The 19,550-nt window shown below is 44.0% G+C and overlaps 20 non-coding genes across 20 annotated transcripts; 15 read left to right on the plus strand and 5 right to left on the minus strand.

Moving 5' to 3' along the window:
- Positions 1 to 154: 154 nt before the first annotated feature.
- On the plus strand, positions 155 to 226 carry trnag-ucc (transfer RNA glycine (anticodon UCC)). Its single transcript has one exon. It is a non-coding gene; the product is annotated as a tRNA-Gly (tRNA).
- A 2,389-nt stretch (positions 227 to 2,615) lies between these two features.
- trnas-aga (transfer RNA serine (anticodon AGA)) lies at positions 2,616 to 2,697 on the plus strand. Its single transcript has one exon. It is a non-coding gene; the product is annotated as a tRNA-Ser (tRNA).
- A 180-nt stretch (positions 2,698 to 2,877) lies between these two features.
- Positions 2,878 to 2,959, minus strand: trnal-uag (transfer RNA leucine (anticodon UAG)). The gene has a single exon. It is a non-coding gene; the product is annotated as a tRNA-Leu (tRNA).
- Positions 2,960 to 3,119: 160 nt separating this feature from the next.
- trnag-ucc (transfer RNA glycine (anticodon UCC)) lies at positions 3,120 to 3,191 on the plus strand. The gene has a single exon. It is a non-coding gene; the product is annotated as a tRNA-Gly (tRNA).
- A 1,867-nt stretch (positions 3,192 to 5,058) lies between these two features.
- trnas-aga (transfer RNA serine (anticodon AGA)) lies at positions 5,059 to 5,140 on the plus strand. The gene has a single exon. It is a non-coding gene; the product is annotated as a tRNA-Ser (tRNA).
- Positions 5,141 to 5,320: 180 nt separating this feature from the next.
- On the minus strand, positions 5,321 to 5,402 carry trnal-uag (transfer RNA leucine (anticodon UAG)). Its single transcript has one exon. It is a non-coding gene; the product is annotated as a tRNA-Leu (tRNA).
- A 160-nt stretch (positions 5,403 to 5,562) lies between these two features.
- trnag-ucc (transfer RNA glycine (anticodon UCC)) lies at positions 5,563 to 5,634 on the plus strand. Its single transcript has one exon. It is a non-coding gene; the product is annotated as a tRNA-Gly (tRNA).
- Positions 5,635 to 6,979: 1,345 nt separating this feature from the next.
- On the plus strand, positions 6,980 to 7,061 carry trnas-aga (transfer RNA serine (anticodon AGA)). Its single transcript has one exon. It is a non-coding gene; the product is annotated as a tRNA-Ser (tRNA).
- Positions 7,062 to 7,241: 180 nt separating this feature from the next.
- On the minus strand, positions 7,242 to 7,323 carry trnal-uag (transfer RNA leucine (anticodon UAG)). Its single transcript has one exon. It is a non-coding gene; the product is annotated as a tRNA-Leu (tRNA).
- A 160-nt stretch (positions 7,324 to 7,483) lies between these two features.
- Positions 7,484 to 7,555, plus strand: trnag-ucc (transfer RNA glycine (anticodon UCC)). The gene has a single exon. It is a non-coding gene; the product is annotated as a tRNA-Gly (tRNA).
- Positions 7,556 to 9,949: 2,394 nt separating this feature from the next.
- On the plus strand, positions 9,950 to 10,031 carry trnas-aga (transfer RNA serine (anticodon AGA)). The gene has a single exon. It is a non-coding gene; the product is annotated as a tRNA-Ser (tRNA).
- A 422-nt stretch (positions 10,032 to 10,453) lies between these two features.
- On the plus strand, positions 10,454 to 10,525 carry trnag-ucc (transfer RNA glycine (anticodon UCC)). Its single transcript has one exon. It is a non-coding gene; the product is annotated as a tRNA-Gly (tRNA).
- Positions 10,526 to 12,909: 2,384 nt separating this feature from the next.
- trnas-aga (transfer RNA serine (anticodon AGA)) lies at positions 12,910 to 12,991 on the plus strand. The gene has a single exon. It is a non-coding gene; the product is annotated as a tRNA-Ser (tRNA).
- Positions 12,992 to 13,413: 422 nt separating this feature from the next.
- Positions 13,414 to 13,485, plus strand: trnag-ucc (transfer RNA glycine (anticodon UCC)). Its single transcript has one exon. It is a non-coding gene; the product is annotated as a tRNA-Gly (tRNA).
- Positions 13,486 to 15,366: 1,881 nt separating this feature from the next.
- Positions 15,367 to 15,448, plus strand: trnas-aga (transfer RNA serine (anticodon AGA)). The gene has a single exon. It is a non-coding gene; the product is annotated as a tRNA-Ser (tRNA).
- Positions 15,449 to 15,628: 180 nt separating this feature from the next.
- On the minus strand, positions 15,629 to 15,710 carry trnal-uag (transfer RNA leucine (anticodon UAG)). Its single transcript has one exon. It is a non-coding gene; the product is annotated as a tRNA-Leu (tRNA).
- A 160-nt stretch (positions 15,711 to 15,870) lies between these two features.
- trnag-ucc (transfer RNA glycine (anticodon UCC)) lies at positions 15,871 to 15,942 on the plus strand. Its single transcript has one exon. It is a non-coding gene; the product is annotated as a tRNA-Gly (tRNA).
- Positions 15,943 to 18,327: 2,385 nt separating this feature from the next.
- Positions 18,328 to 18,409, plus strand: trnas-aga (transfer RNA serine (anticodon AGA)). Its single transcript has one exon. It is a non-coding gene; the product is annotated as a tRNA-Ser (tRNA).
- A 180-nt stretch (positions 18,410 to 18,589) lies between these two features.
- Positions 18,590 to 18,671, minus strand: trnal-uag (transfer RNA leucine (anticodon UAG)). Its single transcript has one exon. It is a non-coding gene; the product is annotated as a tRNA-Leu (tRNA).
- Positions 18,672 to 18,831: 160 nt separating this feature from the next.
- On the plus strand, positions 18,832 to 18,903 carry trnag-ucc (transfer RNA glycine (anticodon UCC)). The gene has a single exon. It is a non-coding gene; the product is annotated as a tRNA-Gly (tRNA).
- Positions 18,904 to 19,550: the final 647 nt, after the last annotated feature.

Below are 19,550 nucleotides of genomic sequence, written 5' to 3' on the forward strand. Positions count from 1 at the left end.
TCAGTTGGACAAGAAATGCGACCAGCGAAACCGTGCAAAAAAAGGCGTTTCTATGATAGTAATTATCTTCAAACCATGTTCCGTGTGCATGGAACTTTAGATATCAATTACAGGCGCCGATTTGCGACACTGCACTGCGAAAGCATGTGTCCTTGCGATGGTGGTATAGTGGTAAGCATAGCTGCCTTCCAAGCAGTTGACCCGGGTTCGATTCTCGGCCATCGCATGCTGTATTTTTGAGTTATACTTGTGTATATGCAGTTTCATTCACAACTAAAGCTCTCAGAGGGCAATGGCCAAACTGTCAAACAGTTGAGTATTAGAGCATTTGAACTAATCCTCTTGGCAGATCGCATGATTGCGGAGTGACAGGTATGAAACAGCCCCATAACATGAATTAGTGAATGCTGTTCACCCACTATAACAAGAATCAACAAAGTACATGACGCTGACGTGAAGTTGAACACGCAACTTTCTGATCTGGAGTCAGACGCGCTACCGTTGCGCCACAGAGGCAGCCCGAGTGGTCCGGTCCGATGGCGCTGTGTTACGTTATAGAAGAAACGCTCAAATAAGCTCTATTTTCAGAATCAAAAAGGTTTTCTGGCAATTGTCAGTGAACAAAATTCCCAAACTACAAGCGTACTTGGGTGGTAAGGTGCAGCATAGCATTTTAGCCTAAGTCCAAGATGTTTATAACACATGAGATTATTCAGCAACGCCTTGACAGGGATGACTAATGAGGCCAAAGAGTTCTTTTGGGGTCTCCCCACGTAGATTTAAATCCTGAGAGTAATGGCTTCTTCTGCTCAAGTGTGTGATGGGATTTTGTTTACTTTGCCAGTGCCCCATTTTTAAGCCTATGGCTTTTGATTTCTTTCGATCGATCGATCGATCGATCTTTGCAAAGTAAATAAGTATTCAACTGCGGACTCTTGATTGACATTGCCATCCCTCTGAACTTTAGAAGCATGCGCTTTGGCCTCAAAACTCCTCCTACTTTTGGCGGCAGGAAAAAAAGGCTACAACCCATACACACGCACAAGAAAAGGTTCCGATGGCGCTGTGTTACGTTATAGAAGAAACGTTTAAATAAGCTCTATTTTCAGAATCAAAAAGGTTTTCTGGCAATTGTCAGTGAACAAAATTCCCAAACTACAAGCGTACTTGGGTGGTAAGGTGCAGCATAGCATTTTAGCCCAAGTCCAAGATGTTTATAACACATGAGATTATTCAGCAACGCCTTGACAGGGATGACTAATGAGGCCAAAGAGTTCTTTTGGGGTCTCCCCACGTAGATTTAAATCCTGAGAGTAATGGCTTCTTCTGCTCAAGTGTGTGATGGGATTTTGTTTACTTTGCCAGTGCCCCATTTTTAAGCCTATGGCTTTTGATTTCTTTCGATCGATCGATCGATCTTTGCAAAGTAAATAAGTATTCAACTGCGGACTCTTGATTGACATTGCCATCCCTCTGAACTTTAGAAGCATGCGCTTTGGCCTCAAAACTCCTCCTACTTTTGGCGGCAGGAAAAAAAGGCTACAACCCATACACACGCACAAGAAAAGGTTCCGATGGCGCTGTGTTACGTTATAGAAGAAACGTTTAAATAAGCTCTATTTTCAGAATCAAAAAGGTTTTCTGGCAATTGTCAGTGAACAAAATTCCCAAACTACAAGCGTACTTGGGTGGTAAGGTGCAGCATAGCATTTTAGCCTAAGTCCAAGATGTTTATAACACATGAGATTATTCAGCAACGCCTTGACAGGGATGACTAATGAGGCCAAAGAGTTCTTTTGGGGTCTCCCCACGTAGATTTAAATCCTGAGAGTAATGGCTTCTTCTGCTCAAGTGTGTGATGGGATTTTGTTTACTTTGCCAGTGCCCCATTTTTAAGCCTATGGCTTTTGATTTCTTTCGATCGATCGATCTTTGCAAAGTAAATAAGTATTCAACTGCGGACTCTTGATTGACATTGCCATCCCTCTGAACTTTAGAAGCATGCGCTTTGGCCTCAAAACTCCTCCTACTTTTGGCGGCAGGAAAAAAAGGCTACAACCCATACACACGCACAAGAAAAGGTTCCGATGGCGCTGTGTTACGTTATAGAAGAAACGCTCAAATAAGCTCTATTTTCAGAATCAAAAAGGTTTTCTGGCAATTGTCAGTGAACAAAATTCCCAAACTACAAGCGTACTTGGGTGGTAAGGTGCAGCATAGCATTTTAGCCTAAGTCCAAGATGTTTATAACACATGAGATTATTCAGCAACGCCTTGACAGGGATGACTAATGAGGCCAAAGAGTTCTTTTGGGGTCTCCCCACGTAGATTTAAATCCTGAGAGTAATGGCTTCTTCTGCTCAAGTGTGTGATGGGATTTTGTTTACTTTGCCAGTGCCCCATTTTTAAGCCTATGGCTTTTGATTTCTTTCGATCGATCAATCTTTGCAAAGTAAATAAGTATTCAACTGCGGACTCTTGATTGACATTGCCATCCCTCTGAACTTTAGAAGCATGCGCTTTGGCCTCAAAACTCCTCCTACTTTTGGCGGCAGGAAAAAAAGGCTACGACCCATACACACGCACAAGAAAAGGTTCCCGTAAGCAGCTAATGAGTTGTTGTGGCCGAGTGGTTAAGGCGATGGACTAGAAATCCATTGGGAATTTCCCGCGCAGGTTCGAATCCTGCCAACAACGTGGTTCATGTTGTTCCCGTACGGGCCCCTGCTGGCAGGCCATTTGGCGGAAGTAAAGAATACCTGGTTGGCTTTTGACCAGGGCCAGATTTAGAATATGTATTTTATGAAAGCTAAACTCAAACGGAAGCGCTGCCGACAGACATCACACAGCCCTGCTCTTGACGTTCGGCATGAGAACTGGCAGCGGTGGAATTTGAACCCACGCCTCCGAAGAGACTGGAGCCTAAATCCTGCGCCTTAGACCACTCGGCCACGCTACCTGTTGCTCAGTTGGACAAGAAATGCGACCAGCGAAACCGTGCAAAAAAAGGCGTTTCTATGATAGTAATTATCTTCAAACCATGTTCCGTGTGCATGGAACTTTAGATATCAATTACAGGCGCCGATTTGCGACACTGCACTGCGAAAGCATGTGTCCTTGCGATGGTGGTATAGTGGTAAGCATAGCTGCCTTCCAAGCAGTTGACCCGGGTTCGATTCTCGGCCATCGCATGCTGTACTTTTGAGTTATACTTGTGTATATGCAGTTTCATTCACAACTAAAGCTCTCAGAGGGCAATGGCCAAACTGTCAAACAGTTGAGTATTAGAGCATTTGAACTAATCCTCTTGGCAGATCGCATGATTGCGGAGTGACAGGTATGAAACAGCCCCATAACATGAATTAGTGAATGCTGTTCACCCACTATAACAAGAATCAACAAAGTACATGACGCTGACGTGAAGTTGAACACGCAACTTTCTGATCTGGAGTCAGACGCGCTACCGTTGCGCCACAGAGGCAGCCCGAGTGGTCCGGTCCGATGGCGCTGTGTTACGTTATAGAAGAAACGCTCAAATAAGCTCTATTTTCAGAATCAAAAAGGTTTTCTGGCAATTGTCAGTGAACAAAATTCCCAAACTACAAGCGTACTTGGGTGGTAAGGTGCTGCATAGCATTTTAGCCTAAGTCCAAGATGTTTATAACACATGAGATTATTCAGCAACGCCTTGACAGGGATGACTAATGAGGCCAAAGAGTTCTTTTGGGGTCTCCCCACGTAGATTTAAATCCTGAGAGTAATGGCTTCTTCTGCTCAAGTGTGTGATGGGATTTTGTTTACTTTGCCAGTGCCCCATTTTTAAGCCTATGGCTTTTGATTTCTTTCGATCGATCGATCGATCGATCTTTGCAAAGTAAATAAGTATTCAACTGCGGACTCTTGATTGACATTGCCATCCCTCTGAACTTTAGAAGCATGCGCTTTGGCCTCAAAACTCCTCCTACTTTTGGCGGCAGGAAAAAAAGGCTACAACCCATACACACGCACAAGAAAAGGTTCCGATGGCGCTGTGTTACGTTATAGAAGAAACGTTTAAATAAGCTCTATTTTCAGAATCAAAAAGGTTTTCTGGCAATTGTCAGTGAACAAAATTCCCAAACTACAAGCGTACTTGGGTGGTAAGGTGCAGCATAGCATTTTAGCCTAAGTCCAAGATGTTTATAACACATGAGATTATTCAGCAACGCCTTGACAGGGATGACTAATGAGGCCAAAGAGTTCTTTTGGGGTCTCCCCACGTAGATTTAAATCCTGAGAGTAATGGCTTCTTCTGCTCAAGTGTGTGATGGGATTTTGTTTACTTTGCCAGTGCCCCATTTTTAAGCCTATGGCTTTTGATTTCTTTCGATCGATCGATCGATCTTTGCAAAGTAAATAAGTATTCAACTGCGGACTCTTGATTGACATTGCCATCCCTCTGAACTTTAGAAGCATGCGCTTTGGCCTCAAAACTCCTCCTACTTTTGGCGGCAGGAAAAAAAGGCTACAACCCATACACACGCACAAGAAAAGGTTCCGATGGCGCTGTGTTACGTTATAGAAGAAACGTTTAAATAAGCTCTATTTTAGGAATCAAAAAGGTTTTCTGGCAATTGTCAGTGAACAAAATTCCCAAACTACAAGCGTACTTGGGTGGTAAGGTGCAGCATAGCATTTTAGCCTAAGTCCAAGATGTTTATAACACATGAGATTATTCAGCAACGCCTTGACAGGGATGACTAATGAGGCCAAAGAGTTCTTTTGGGGTCTCCCCACGTAGATTTAAATCCTGAGAGTAATGGCTTCTTCTGCTCAAGTGTGTGATGGGATTTTGTTTACTTTGCCAGTGCCCCATTTTTAAGCCTATGGCTTTTGATTTCTTTCGATCGATCGATCGATCTTTGCAAAGTAAATAAGTATTCAACTGCGGACTCTTGATTGACATTGCCATCCCTCTGAACTTTAGAAGCATGCGCTTTGGCCTCAAAACTCCGGCAGGAAAAAAAGGCTACAACCCATACACACGCACAAGAAAAGGTTCCCGTAAGCAGCTAATGAGTTGTTGTGGCCGAGTGGTTAAGGCGATGGACTAGAAATCCATTGGGAATTTCCCGCGCAGGTTCGAATCCTGCCAACAACGTGGTTCATGTTGTTCCCGTACGGGCCCCTGCTGGCAGGCCATTTGGCGGAAGTAAAGAATACCTGGTTGGCTTTTGACCAGGGCCAGATTTAGAATATGTATTTTATGAAAGCTAAACTCAAACGGAAGCGCTGCTGACAGACATCACACAGCCCTGCTCTTGACGTTCGGCATGAGAACTGGCAGCGGTGGAATTTGAACCCACGCCTCCGAAGAGACTGGAGCCTAAATCCTGCGCCTTAGACCACTCGGCCACGCTACCTGTTGCTCAGTTGGACAAGAAATGCGACCAGCGAAACCGTGCAAAAAAAGGCGTTTCTATGATAGTAATTATCTTCAAACCATGTTCCGTGTGCATGGAACTTTAGATATCAATTACAGGCGCCGATTTGCGACACTGCACTGCGAAAGCATGTGTCCTTGCGATGGTGGTATAGTGGTAAGCATAGCTGCCTTCCAAGCAGTTGACCCGGGTTCGATTCTCGGCCATCGCATGCTGTACTTTTGAGTTATACTTGTGTATATGCAGTTTCATTCACAACTAAAGCTCTCAGAGGGCAATGGCCAAACTGTCAAACAGTTGAGTATTAGAGCATTTGAACTAATCCTCTTGGCAGATCGCATGATTGCGGACTGACAGGTATGAAACAGCCCCATAACATGAATTAGTGAATGCTGTTCACCCACTATAACAAGAATCAACAAAGTACATGACGCTGACGTGAAGTTGAACACGCAACTTTCTGATCTGGAGTCAGACGCGCTACCGTTGCGCCACAGAGGCAGCCCGAGTGGTCCGGTCCGATGGCGCTGTGTTACGTTATAGAAGAAACGCTCAAATAAGCTCTATTTTCAGAATCAAAAAGGTTTCCTGGCAATTGTCAGTGAACAAAATTCCCAAACTACAAGCGTACTTGGGTGGTAAGGTGCTGCATAGCATTTTAGCCTAAGTCCAAGATGTTTATAACACATGAGATTATTCAGCAACGCCTTGACAGGGATGACTAATGAGGCCAAAGAGTTCTTTGGGGTCTCCCCACGTAGATTTAAATCCTGAGAGTAATGGCTTCTTCTGCTCAAGTGTGTGATGTGATTTTGTTTATTTTGCCAGTGCCCCATTTTTAAGCCTATGGCTTTTGATTTCTTTCGATCAATCGATCGATCTTTGCAAAGTAAATAAGTATTCAACTGCGGACTCTTGATTGACATTGCCATCCCTCTGAACTTTAGAAGCATGCGCTTTGGCCTCAAAACTCCTCCTACTTTTGGCGGCAGGAAAAAAAGGCTACAACCCATACACACGCACAAGAAAAGGTTCCGATGGCGCTGTGTTACGTTATAGAAGAAACGTTTAAATAAGCTCTATTTTAGGAATCAAAAAGGTTTTCTGGCAATTGTCAGTGAACAAAATTCCCAAACTACAAGCGTACTTGGGTGGTAAGGTGCAGCATAGCATTTTAGCCTAAGTCCAAGATGTTTATAACACATGAGATTATTCAGCAACGCCTTGACAGGGATGACTAATGAGGCCAAAGAGTTCTTTTGGGGTCTCCCCACGTAGATTTAAATCCTGAGAGTAATGGCTTCTTCTGCTCAAGTGTGTGATGGGATTTTGTTTACTTTGCCAGTGCCCCATTTTTAAGCCTATGGCTTTTGATTTCTTTCGATCGATCGATCGATCTTTGCAAAGTAAATAAGTATTCAACTGCGGACTCTTGATTGACATTGCCATCCCTCTGAACTTTAGAAGCATGCGCTTTGGCCTCAAAACTCCGGCAGGAAAAAAAGGCTACAACCCATACACACGCACAAGAAAAGGTTCCCGTAAGCAGCTAATGAGTTGTTGTGGCCGAGTGGTTAAGGCGATGGACTAGAAATCCATTGGGAATTTCCCGCGCAGGTTCGAATCCTGCCAACAACGTGGTTCATGTTGTTCCCGTACGGGCCCCTGCTGGCAGGCCATTTGGCGGAAGTAAAGAATACCTGGTTGGCTTTTGACCAGGGCCAGATTTAGAATATGTATTTTATGAAAGCTAAACTCAAACGGAAGCGCTGCTGACAGACATCACACAGCCCTGCTCTTGACGTTCGGCATGAGAACTGGCAGCGGTGGAATTTGAACCCACGCCTCCGAAGAGACTGGAGCCTAAATCCTGCGCCTTAGACCACTCGGCCACGCTACCTGTTGCTCAGTTGGACAAGAAATGCGACCAGCGAAACCGTGCAAAAAAAGGCGTTTCTATGATAGTAATTATCTTCAAACCATGTTCCGTGTGCATGGAACTTTAGATATCAATTACAGGCGCCGATTTGCGACACTGCACTGCGAAAGCATGTGTCCTTGCGATGGTGGTATAGTGGTAAGCATAGCTGCCTTCCAAGCAGTTGACCCGGGTTCGATTCTCGGCCATCGCATGCTGTATTTTTTTAGTTATACTTGTGTATATGCAGTTTCATTCACAACTAAAGCTCTCAGAGGGCAATGGCCAAACTGTCAAACAGTTGAGTATTAGAGCATTTGAACTAATCCTCTTGGCAGATCGCATGATTGCGGAGTGACAGGTATGAAACAGCCCCATAACATGAATTAGTGAATGCTGTTCACCCACTATAACAAGAATCAACAAAGTACATGACGCTGACGTGAAGTTGAACACGCAACTTTCTCATCTGGAGTCAGACGCGCTACCGTTGCGCCACAGAGGCAGCCCGAGTGGTCCGGTCCGATGGCGCTGTGTTACGTTATAGAAGAAACGCTCAAATAAGCTCTATTTTCAGAATCAAAAAGGTTTTCTGGCAATTGTCAGTGAACAAAATTCCCAAACTACAAGCGTACTTGGGTGGTAAGGTGCTGCATAGCATTTTAGCCTAAGTCCAAGATGTTTATAACACATGAGATTATTCAGCAACGCCTTGACAGGGATGACTAATGAGGCCAAAGAGTTCTTTTGGGGTCTCCCCACGTAGATTTAAATCCTGAGAGTAATGGCTTCTTCTGCTCAAGTGTGTGATGTGATTTTGTTTACTTTGCCAGTGCCCCATTTTTAAGCCTATGGCTTTTGATTTCTTTCGATCGATCGATCGATCTTTGCAAAGTAAATAAGTATTCAACTGCGGACTCTTGATTGACATTGCCATCCCTCTGAACTTTAGAAGCATGCGCTTTGGCCTCAAAACTCCTCCTACTTTTGGCGGCAGGAAAAAAAGGCTACAACCCATACACACGCACAAGAAAAGGTTCCGATGGCGCTGTGTTACGTTATAGAAGAAACGTTTAAATAAACTCTATTTTCAGAATCAAAAAGGTTTTCTGGCAATTGTCAGTGAACAAAATTCCCAAACTGGAAGCGTACTTGGGTGGTAAGGTGCAGCATAGCATTTTAGCCTAAGTCCAAGATGTTTATAACACATGAGATTATTCAGCAACGCCTTGACAAGGATGACTAATGAGGCCAAAGAGTTCTTTTGGGGTCTCCCCACGTAGATTTAAATCCTGAGAGTAATGGCTTCTTCTGCTCAAGTGTGTGATGGGATTTTGTTTATTTTGCCAGTGCCCCATTTTTAAGCCTATGGCTTTTGATTTCTTTCGATCGATCGATCGATCTTTGCAAAGTAAATAAGTATTCAACTGCGGACTCTTGATTGACATTGCCATCCCTCTGAACTTTAGAAGCATGCGCTTTGGCCTCAAAACTCCTCCTACTTTTGGCGGCAGGAAAAAAAGGCTACAACCCATACACACGCACAAGAAAAGGTTCCGATGGCGCTGTGTTACGTTATAGAAGAAACGTTTAAATAAGCTCTATTTTAGGAATCAAAAAGGTTTTCTGGCAATTGTCAGTGAACAAAATTCCCAAACTACAAGCGTACTTGGGTGGTAAGGTGCAGCATAGCATTTTAGCCTAAGTCCAAGATGTTTATAACACATGAGATTATTCAGCAACGCCTTGACAGGGATGACTAATGAGGCCAAAGAGTTCTTTTGGGGTCTCCCCACGTAGATTTAAATCCTGAGAGTAATGGCTTCTTCTGCTCAAGTGTGTGATGGGATTTTGTTTACTTTGCCAGTGCCCCATTTTTAAGCCTATGGCTTTTGATTTCTTTCGATCGATCGATCGATCGATCTTTGCAAAGTAAATAAGTATTCAACTGCGGACTCTTGATTGACATTGCCATCCCTCTGAACTTTAGAAGCATGCGCTTTGGCCTCAAAACTCCTCCTACTTTTGGCGGCAGGAAAAAAAGGCTACAACCCATACACACGCACAAGAAAAGGTTCCGATGGCGCTGTGTTACGTTATAGAAGAAACGTTTAAATAAGCTCTATTTTCAGAATCAAAAAGGTTTTCTGGCAATTGTCAGTGAACAAAATTCCCAAACTACAAGCGTACTTGGGTGGTAAGGTGCAGCATAGCATTTTAGCCTAAGTCCAAGATGTTTATAACACATGAGATTATTCAGCAACGCCTTGACAGGGATGACTAATGAGGCCAAAGAGTTCTTTTGGGGTCTCCCCACGTAGATTTAAATCCTGAGAGTAATGGCTTCTTCTGCTCAAGTGTGTGATGGGATTTTGTTTACTTTGCCAGTGCCCCATTTTTAAGCCTATGGCTTTTGATTTATTTCGATCGATCGATCTTTGCAAAGTAAATAAGTATTCAACTGCGGACTCTTGATTGACATTGCCATCCCTCTGAACTTTAGAAGCATGCGCTTTGGCCTCAAAACTCCTCCTACTTTTGGCGGCAGGAAAAAAAGGCTACGACCCATACACATGCACAAGAAAAGGTTCCCGTAAGCAGCTAATGAGTTGTTGTGTCCGAGTGGTTAAGGCGATGGACTAGAAATCCATTGGGAATTTCCCGCGCAGGTTCGAATCCTGCCAACAACATGGTTCATGTTGTTCCCGTACAGGCCCCTGCTGGCAGGCCATTTGGCGGAAGTAAAGAATACCTGGTTGGCATTTGACCAGGGCCAGATTTAGAATATGTATTTTATGAAAGCTAAACTCAAACGGAAGCGCTGCCGACAGACATCACACAGCCCTGCTCTTGACGTTCGGCATGAGAACTGGCAGCGGTGGAATTTGAACCCACGCCTCCGAAGAGACTGGAGCCTAAATCCTGCGCCTTAGAGCACTCGGCCACGCTACCTGTTGCTCAGTTGGACAAGAAATGCGACCAGCGAAACCGTGCAAAAAAAGGCGTTTCTATGATAGTAATTATCTTCAAACCATGTTCCGTGTGCATGGAACTTTAGATATCAATTACAGGCGCCGATTTGTGACACTGCACTGCGAAAGCATGTGTCCTTGCGATGGTGGTATAGTGGTAAGCATAGCTGCCTTCCAAGCAGTTGGCCCGGGTTCGATTCTCGGCCATCGTATGCTGTATTTTTGAGTTATACTTGTGTATATGCAGTTTCATTCACAACTAAAGCTCTCAGAGGGCAATGGCCAAACTGTCAAACAGTTGAGTATTAGAGCATTTGAACTAATCCTCTTGGCAGATCGCATGATTGCGGAGTGACAGGTATGAAACAGCCCCATAACATGAATTAGTGAATGCTGTTCACCCACTATAACAAGAATCAACAAAGTACATGACGCTGACGTGAAGTTGAACACGCAACTTTCTGATCTGGAGTCAGACGCGCTACCGTTGCGCCACAGAGGCAGCCCGAGTGGTCTGGTCCGATGGCGCTGTGTTACGTTATAGAAGAAACGCTCAAATAAGCTCTATTTTCAGAATCAAAAAGGTTTTCTGGCAATTGTCAGTGAACAAAATTCCCAAACTACAAGCGTACTTGGGTGGTAAGGTGCTGCATAGCATTTTAGCCTAAGTCCAAGATGTTTATAACACATGAGATTATTCAGCAACGCCTTGACAGGGATGACTAATGAGGCCAAAGAGTTCTTTTGGGGTCTCCCCACGTAGATTTAAATCCTGAGAGTAATGGCTTCTTCTGCTCAAGTGTGTGATGTGATTTTGTTTACTTTGCCAGTGCCCCATTTTTAAGCCTATGGCTTTTGATTTCTTTCGATCGATCGATCGATCGATCTTTGCAAAGTAAATAAGTATTCAACTGCGGACTCTTGATTGACATTGCCATCCCTCTGAACTTTAGAAGCATGCGCTTTGGCCTCAAAACTCCTCCTACTTTTGGCGGCAGGAAAAAAAGGCTACAACCCATACACACGCACAAGAAAAGGTTCCGATGGCGCTGTGTTACGTTATAGAAGAAACGTTTAAATAAGCTCTATTTTCAGAATCAAAAAGGTTTTCTGGCAATTGTCAGTGAACAAAATTCCCAAACTGGAAGCGTACTTGGGTGGTAAGGTGCAGCATAGCATTTTAGCCTAAGTCCAAGATGTTTATAACACATGAGATTATTCAGCAACGCCTTGACAGGGATGACTAATGAGGCCAAAGAGTTCTTTTGGGGTCTCCCCACGTAGATTTAAATCCTGAGAGTAATGGCTTCTTCTGCTCAAGTGTGTGATGGGATTTTGTTTATTTTGCCAGTGCCCCATTTTTAAGCCTATGGCTTTTGATTTCTTTCGATCGATCGATCGATCTTTGCAAAGTAAATAAGTATTCAACTGCGGACTCTTGATTGACATTGCCATCCCTCTGAACTTTAGAAGCATGCGCTTTGGCCTCAAAACTCCTCCTACTTTTGGCGGCAGGAAAAAAAGGCTACAACCCATACACACGCACAAGAAAAGGTTCCGATGGCGCTGTGTTACGTTATAGAAGAAACGTTTAAATAAGCTCTATTTTAGGAATCAAAAAGGTTTTCTGGCAATTGTCAGTGAACAAAATTCCCAAACTGGAAGCGTACTTGGGTGGTAAGGTGCAGCATAGCATTTTAGCCTAAGTCCAAGATGTTTATAACACATGAGATTATTCAGCAACGCCTTGACAAGGATGACTAATGAGGCCAAAGAGTTCTTTTGGGGTCTCCCCACGTAGATTTAAATCCTGAGAGTAATGGCTTCTTCTGCTCAAGTGTGTGATGGGATTTTGTTTATTTTGCCAGTGCCCCATTTTTAAGCCTATGGCTTTTGATTTCTTTCGATCGATCGATCGATCTTTGCAAAGTAAATAAGTATTCAACTGCGGACTCTTGATTGACATTGCCATCCCTCTGAACTTTAGAAGCATGCGCTTTGGCCTCAAAACTCCTCCTACTTTTGGCGGCAGGAAAAAAAGGCTACAACCCATACACACGCACAAGAAAAGGTTCCGATGGCGCTGTGTTACGTTATAGAAGAAACGTTTAAATAAGCTCTATTTTAGGAATCAAAAAGGTTTTCTGGCAATTGTCAGTGAACAAAATTCCCAAACTACAAGCGTACTTGGGTGGTAAGGTGCAGCATAGCATTTTAGCCTAAGTCCAAGATGTTTATAACACATGAGATTATTCAGCAACGCCTTGACAGGGATGACTAATGAGGCCAAAGAGTTCTTTTGGGGTCTCCCCACGTAGATTTAAATCCTGAGAGTAATGGCTTCTTCTGCTCAAGTGTGTGATGGGATTTTGTTTACTTTGCCAGTGCCCCATTTTTAAGCCTATGGCTTTTGATTTCTTTCGATCGATCGATCGATCTTTGCAAAGTAAATAAGTATTCAACTGCGGACTCTTGATTGACATTGCCATCCCTCTGAACTTTAGAAGCATGCGCTTTGGCCTCAAAACTCCGGCAGGAAAAAAAGGCTACAACCCATACACACGCACAAGAAAAGGTTCCCGTAAGCAGCTAATGAGTTGTTGTGGCCGAGTGGTTAAGGCGATGGACTAGAAATCCATTGGGAATTTCCCGCGCAGGTTCGAATCCTGCCAACAACGTGGTTCATGTTGTTCCCGTACGGGCCCCTGCTGGCAGGCCATTTGGCGGAAGTAAAGAATACCTGGTTGGCATTTGACCAGGGCCAGATTTAGAATATGTATTTTATGAAAGCTAAACTCAAACGGAAGCGCTGCCGACAGACATCACACAGCCCTGCTCTTGACGTTCGGCATGAGAACTGGCAGCGGTGGAATTTGAACCCATGCCTCCGAAGAGACTGGAGCCTAAATCCTGCGCCTTAGAGCACTCGGCCACGCTACCTGTTGCTCAGTTCGACAAGAAATGCGACCAGCGAAACCGTGCAAAAAAAGGCGTTTCTATGATAGTAATTATCTTCAAACCATGTTCCGTGTGCATGGAACTTTAGATATCAATTACAGGCGCCGATTTGCGACACTGCACTGCGAAAGCATGTGTCCTTGCGATGGTGGTATAGTGGTAAGCATAGCTGCCTTCCAAGCAGTTGGCCCGGGTTCGATTCTCGGCCATCGTATGCTGTATTTTTGAGTTATACTTGTGTATATGCAGTTTCATTCACAACTAAAGCTCTCAGAGGGCAATGGCCAAACTGTCAAACAGTTGAGTATTAGAGCATTTGAACTAATCCTCTTGGCAGATCGCATGATTGCGGAGTGACAGGTATGAAACAGCCCCATAACATGAATTAGTGAATGCTGTTCACCCACTATAACAAGAATCAAGAAAGTACATGACGCTGACGTGAAGTTGAACACGCAACTTTTCTGATCTGGAGTCAGACGCGCTACCGTTGCGCCACAGAGGCAGCCCGAGTTGTCCGGTCCGATGGCGCTGTGTTACGTTATAGAAGAAACGCTCAAATAAGCTCTATTTTCAGAATCAAAAAGGTTTTCTGGCAATTGTCAGTGAACAAAATTCCCAAACTACAAGCGTACTTGGGTGGTAAGGTGCAGCATAGCATTTTAGCCTAAGTCCAAGATGTTTATAACACATGAGATTATTCAGCAACGCCTTGACAGGGATGACTAATGAGGCCAAAGAGTTCTTTTGGGGTCTCCCCACGTAGATTTAAATCCTGAGAGTAATGGCTTCTTCTGCTCAAGTGTGTGATGGGATTTTGTTTACTTTGCCAGTGCCCCATTTTTAAGCCTATGGCTTTTGATTTCTTTCGATCGATCGATCGATCTTTGCAAAGTAAATAAGTATTCAACTGCGGACTCTTGATTGACATTGCCATCCCTCTGAACTTTAGAAGCATGCGCTTTGGCCTCAAAACTCCTCCTACTTTTGGCGGCAGGAAAAAAAGGCTACAACCCATACACACGCACAAGAAAAGGTTCCGATGGCGCTGTGTTACGTTATAGAAGAAACGTTTAAATAAGCTCTATTTTCAGAATCAAAAAGGTTTTCTGGCAATTGTCAGTTAACAAAATTCCCAAACTACAAGCGTACTTGGGTGGTAAGGTGCAGCATAGCATTTTAGCCCAAGTCCAAGATGTTTATAACACATGAGATTATTCAGCAACGCCTTGACAGGGATGACTAATGAGGCCAAAGAGTTCTTTTGGGGTCTCCCCACGTAGATTTAAATCCTGAGAGTAATGGCTTCTTCTGCTCAAGTGTGTGATGGGATTTTGTTTACTTTGCCAGTGCCCCATTTTTAAGCCTATGGCTTTTGATTTCTTTCGATCGATCGATTGATCTTTGCAAAGTAAATAAGTATTCAACTGCGGACTCTTGATTGACATTGCCATCCCTCTGAACTTTAGAAGCATGCGCTTTGGCCTCAAAACTCCTCCTACTTTTGGCGGCAGGAAAAAAAGGCTACAACCCATACACACGCACAAGAAAAGGTTCCGATGGCGCTGTGTTACGTTATAGAAGAAACGTTTAAATAAGCTCTATTTTCAGAATCAAAAAGGTTTTCTGGCAATTGTCAGTGAACAAAATTCCCAAACTACAAGCGTACTTGGGTGGTAAGGTGCAGCATAGCATTTTAGCCTAAGTCCAAGATGTTTATAACACATGAGATTATTCAGCAACGCCTTGACAGGGATGACTAATGAGGCCAAAGAGTTCTTTTGGGGTCTCCCCACGTAGATTTAAATCCTGAGAGTAATGGCTTCTTCTGCTCAAGTGTGTGATGGGATTTTGTTTACTTTGCCAGTGCCCCATTTTTAAGCCTATGGCTTTTGATTTCTTTCGATCGATCGATCGATCGATCTTTGCAAAGTAAATAAGTATTCAACTGCGGACTCTTGATTGACATTGCCATCCCTCTGAACTTTAGAAGCATGCGCTTTGGCCTCAAAACTCCTCCTACTTTTGGCGGCAGGAAAAAAAGGCTACAACCCATACACACGCACAAGAAAAGGTTCCCGTAAGCAGCTAGTGAGTTGTTGTGGCCGAGTGGTTAAGGCGATGGACTAGAAATCCATTGGGAATTTCCCGCGCAGGTTCGAATCCTGCCAACAACGTGGTTCATGTTGTTCCCGTACGGGCCCCTGCTGGCAGGCCATTTGGCGGAAGTAAAGAATCCCTGGTTGGCTTTTGACCAGGGCCAGATTTAGAATATGTATTTTATGAAAGCTAAACTCAAACGGAAGCGCTGCCGACAGACATCACACAGCCCTGCTCTTGACGTTCGGCATGAGAACTGGCAGCGGTGGAATTTGAACCCACGCCTCCGAAGAGACTGGAGCCTAAATCCTGCGCCTTAGACCACTCGGCCACGCTACCTGTTGCTCAGTTGGACAAGAAATGCGACTAGCGAAACCGTGCAAAAAAAGGCGTTTCTATGATAGTAATTATCTTCAAACCATGTTCCGTGTGCATGGAACTTTCGATATCAATTACAGGCGCCGATTTGCGACACTGCACTGCGAAAGCATGTGTCCTTGCGATGGTGGTATAGTGGTAAGCATAGCTGCCTTCCAAGCAGTTGACCCGGGTTCGATTCTCGGCCATCGCATGCTGTACTTTTGAGTTATACTTGTGTATATGCAGTTTCATTCACAACTAAAGCTCTCAGAGGGCAATGGCCAAACTGTCAAACAGTTGAGTATTAGAGCATTTGAACTAATCCTCTTGGCAGATCGCATGATTGCGGAGTGACAGGTATGAAACAGCCCCATAACATGAATGAGTGAATGCTGTTCACCCACTATAACAAGAATCAACAAAGTACATGACGCTGACGTGAAGTTGAACACGCAACTTTCTGATCTGGAGTCAGACGCGCTACCATTGCGCCACAGAGGCAGCCCGAGTGGTCCGGTCCGATGGCGCTGTGTTACGTTATAGAAGAAACGCTCAAATAAGCTCTATTTTCAGAATCAAAAAGGTTTTCTGGCAATTGTCAGTGAACAAAATTCCCAAACTACAAGCGTACTTGGGTGGTAAGGTGCAGCATAGCATTTTAGCCTAAGTCCAAGATGTTTATAACACATGAGATTATTCAGCAACGCCTTGACAGGGATGACTAATGAGGCCAAAGAGTTCTTTTGGGGTCTCCCCACGTAGATTTAAATCCTGAGAGTAATGGCTTCTTCTGCTCAAGTGTGTGATGGGATTTTGTTTACTTTGCCAGTGCCCCATTTTTAAGCCTATGGCTTTTGATTTCTTTCGATCGATCGATCGATCTTTGCAAAGTAAATAAGTATTCAACTGTGGACTCTTGATTGACATTGCCATCCCTCTGAACTTTAGAAGCATGCGCTTTGGCCTCAAAACTCCTCCTACTTTTGGCGGCAGGAAAAAAAGGCTACAACCCATACACACGCACAAGAAAAGGTTCCGATGGCGCTGTGTTACGTTATAGAAGAAACGTTTAAATAAGCTCTATTTTCAGAATCAAAAAGGTTTTCTGGCAATTGTCAGTGAACAAAATTCCCAAACTACAAGCGTACTTGGGTGGTAAGGTGCAGCATAGCATTTTAGCCCAAGTCCAAGATGTTTATAACACATGAGATTATTCAGCAACGCCTTGACAGGGATGACTAATGAGGCCAAAGAGTTCTTTTGGGGTCTCCCCACGTAGATTTAAATCCTGAGAGTAATGGCTTCTTCTGCTCAAGTGTGTGATGGGATTTTGTTTACTTTGCCAGTGCCCCATTTTTAAGCCTATGGCTTTTGATTTCTTTCGATCGATCGATCGATCTTTGCAAAGTAAATAAGTATTCAACTGCGGACTCTTGATTGACATTGCCATCCCTCTGAACTTTAGAAGCATGCGCTTTGGCCTCAAAACTCCTCCTACTTTTGGCGGCAGGAAAAAAAGGCTACAACCCATACACACGCACAAGAAAAGGTTCCGATGGCGCTGTGTTACGTTATAGAAGAAACGTTTAAATAAGCTCTATTTTCAGAATCAAAAAGGTTTTCTGGCAATTGTCAGTGAACAAAATTCCCAAACTACAAGCGTACTTGGGTGGTAAGGTGCAGCATAGCATTTTAGCCTAAGTCCAAGATGTTTATAACACATGAGATTATTCAGCAACGCCTTGACAGGGATGACTAATGAGGCCAAAGAGTTCTTTTGGGGTCTCCCCACGTAGATTTAAATCCTGAGAGTAATGGCTTCTTCTGCTCAAGTGTGTGATGGGATTTTGTTTACTTTGCCAGTGCCCCATTTTTAAGCCTATGGCTTTTGATTTCTTTCGATCGATCGATCTTTGCAAAGTAAATAAGTATTCAACTGCGGACTCTTGATTGACATTGCCATCCCTCTGAACTTTAGAAGCATGCGCTTTGGCCTCAAAACTCCTCCTACTTTTGGCGGCAGGAAAAAAAGGCTACAACCCATACACACGCACAAGAAAAGGTTCCGATGGCGCTGTGTTACGTTATAGAAGAAACGCTCAAATAAGCTCTATTTTCAGAATCAAAAAGGTTTTCTGGCAATTGTCAGTGAACAAAATTCCCAAACTACAAGCGTACTTGGGTGGTAAGGTGCAGCATAGCATTTTAGCCTAAGTCCAAGATGTTTATAACACATGAGATTATTCAGCAACGCCTTGACAGGGATGACTAATGAGGCCAAAGAGTTCTTTTGGGGTCTCCCCACGTAGATTTAAATCCTGAGAGTAATGGCTTCTTCTGCTCAAGTGTGTGATGGGATTTTGTTTACTTTGCCAGTGCCCCATTTTTAAGCCTATGGCTTTTGATTTCTTTCGATCGATCAATCTTTGCAAAGTAAATAAGTATTCAACTGCGGACTCTTGATTGACATTGCCATCCCTCTGAACTTTAGAAGCATGCGCTTTGGCCTCAAAACTCCTCCTACTTTTGGCGGCAGGAAAAAAAGGCTACGACCCATACACACGCACAAGAAAAGGTTCCCATAAGCAGCTAATGAGTTGTTGTGGCTGAGTGGTTAAGGCGATGGACTAGAAATCCATTGGGAATTTCCCGCGCAGGTTCGAATCCTGCCAACAACGTGGTTCATGTTGTTCCCGTACGGGCCCCTGCTGGCAGGCCATTTGGCGGAAGTAAAGAATACCTGGTTGGCTTTTGACCAGGGCCAGATTTAGAATATGTATTTTATGAAAGCTAAACTCAAACGGAAGCGCTGCCGACAGACATCACACAGCCCTGCTCTTGACGTTCGGCATGAGAACTGGCAGCGGTGGAATTTGAACCCACGCCTCCGAAGAGACTGGAGCCTAAATCCTGCGCCTTAGACCACTCGGCCACGCTACCTGTTGCTCAGTTGGACAAGAAATGCGACCAGAGAAACCGTGCAAAAAAAGGCGTTTCTATGATAGTAATTATCTTCAAACCATGTTCCGTGTGCATGGAACTTTAGATATCAATTACAGGCGCCGATTTGCGACACTGCACTGCGAAAGCATGTGTCCTTGCGATGGTGGTATAGTGGTAAGCATAGCTGCCTTCCAAGCAGTTGACCCGGGTTCGATTCTCGGCCATCGCATGCTGTATTTTTGAGTTATACTTGTGTATATGCAGTTTCATTCACAACTAAAGCTCTCAGAGGGCAATGGCCAAACTGTCAAACAGTTGAGTATTAGAGCATTTGAACTAATCCTCTTGGCAGATCGCATGATTGCGGAGTGACAGGTATGAAACAGCCCCATAACATGAATTAGTGAATGCTGTTCACCCACTATAACAAGAATCAACAAAGTACATGACGCTGACGTGAAGTTGAACACGCAACTTTCTGATCTGGAGTCAGACGCGCTACCGTTGCGCCACAGAGGCAGCCCGAGTGGTCCGGTCCGATGGCGCTGTGTTACGTTATAGAAGAAACGCTCAAATAAGCTCTATTTTCAGAATCAAAAAGGTTTTCTGGCAATTGTCAGTGAACAAAATTCCCAAACTACAAGCGTACTTGGGTGGTAAGGTGCAGCATAGCATTTTAGCCTAAGTCCAAGATGTTTATAACACATGAGATTATTCAGCAACGCCTTGACAGGGATGACTAATGAGGCCAAAGAGTTCTTTTGGGGTCTCCCCACGTAGATTTAAATCCTGAGAGTAATGGCTTCTTCTGCTCAAGTGTGTGATGGGATTTTGTTTACTTTGCCAGTGCCCCATTTTTAAGCCTATGGCTTTTGA

The sequence above is a fragment of the Eucyclogobius newberryi genome, unplaced genomic scaffold, assembly GCF_026437365.1.
Source record: "Eucyclogobius newberryi isolate DKJ021-1_F unplaced genomic scaffold, fEucNew1.0.hap1 SCAF_36, whole genome shotgun sequence".
Classification (NCBI taxonomy): domain Eukaryota; kingdom Metazoa; phylum Chordata; class Actinopteri; order Gobiiformes; family Gobiidae; genus Eucyclogobius; species Eucyclogobius newberryi.